General features: G+C 31.2%; 1 protein-coding gene across 1 annotated transcript in view; it reads right to left on the bottom strand.

Moving 5' to 3' along the window:
• The window catches only part of PIK3CB (phosphatidylinositol-4,5-bisphosphate 3-kinase, catalytic subunit beta), a 114,139-nt gene that overhangs the window by 1,712 nt on the left and 110,861 nt on the right, over positions 1 to 1,566 (bottom strand). The gene's annotated exons all lie outside the window — the stretch shown is intronic.

A 1,566-nucleotide genomic window follows, 5' to 3' on the forward strand; every position in this document is an offset into this window, starting at 1 on the left:
CACACTTATCCCTACAAACTTGTGGCAAACATCATATTTAACAATGAAATATTGAAAGCTTTTGTCTTGAGAACAAGACAAGGACATCTGCTAACAATGAATGCTATATATGAGTTTGATAAATAAATAAATAAAATGAAATAAAATAAAAATAGAGGAAATCTACTGGACATGCAGAAGCAGACCCATGCATATATGGATACTTAGTTTATGACAAAGGTGGGTCTATAGATTATCTTTCCAATAAAAGATATTGGGACATATGGAACAAAAACCAAATTTGACTCCAACTTTCCACTATATATAAAAAGCAATTCTAGGTATAGATCTGAATGGTATAGGCCAGACAATAAAGTGTTTAGAGGATAATGCAAGAGAGTATCTTCAAAACTTTGGGGTAGGAAAAAGATCTTTTTTCTTTTCTTTCTTTTTTTTTTTTCCTAAAAAGATCTCTTAAACACTTGCACAAAGGGTATTAACTATAAAGGAAAAGAATGATAAATTTTGACTACATTAAAATTAAGATCTTGTGTTATAAGAAGAAACCGTTGAGAGAAGAAAGAAAGTCACACACACAGTCGGAAAAGACTTTCAACACATATGATAAACAGAAGGTTGTATCCAAAATGTATATATAGAACTTCACAAAACAAAAACCAAAAAGCAAAATAGAAAGACAACCAAAAAGCCCCTAAAAGCCAAAATGACAGGTAACTCAATAAAGAAATGGGCAAAGGATTAAAACAGGCATTGCAAAGGAGAAAATCCAAATAGCCAATAATAAATAGAAAAAAGTACCTTAATCTTATTACTAATCAGGGAAATGCAAATGAATTCACTCTATACACCAGAATGGCTAAAATGTTTTAAATGTTGGTTAATTCGGTATTGGTGAGAATGTGAAGCAACATGAATTCTGATATATTACTGGAGGAGGAATAAATTGGTACAACCACTTATTTTAGCATTACTTAGTCAAGATAAAGATATGCATAATCCTATAACCTATCAATTTTAAGTACATACATCCAAAGAAATATGTACAAAAGCGAACCAGAGATAAATTATAATTACCATATCATTATTTGTAACAGCCTCAAACTGGAAACAATTTGTATGCACCCTAACAGTAGAAAGGATAAATAAATTATGTTATATGCATAAAATAGAATACTACTACACAATAACAAATGAACTACAACTACCTGAAACTATATGGTTGAATGTATTAATAGAAAACATAATGTTGAGTGAAAGAAGCCTGACACGAAAAGTAGGCAGTATAACTCTAAAAGAAAGAACGAAATGATAGCCATAAAAGAAGAAATAGTGATTACCTTGGCAGAGAGGGAGGGAATCCTGACTAGAAGGGGAACTTACAGGGCATCTGAGGCAATGTTCTTTCTTGACCTTTGTGGTGGTTACCTTGGGTGTTTGCTTTATAATATGTTGATGTTACCTACATATTGTTAGTGACTTATTCACTTTTCTCTACGTACCATTTCTCACAATAAAAAAGGTAGAAGATATACTCCATAAATATATATAACTATTATGTACCCATAA

This window comes from Propithecus coquereli, unplaced genomic scaffold (assembly GCF_000956105.1).
Source record: "Propithecus coquereli isolate 6110/MARCELLA unplaced genomic scaffold, Pcoq_1.0 Scaffold12, whole genome shotgun sequence".
Classification (NCBI taxonomy): domain Eukaryota; kingdom Metazoa; phylum Chordata; class Mammalia; order Primates; family Indriidae; genus Propithecus; species Propithecus coquereli.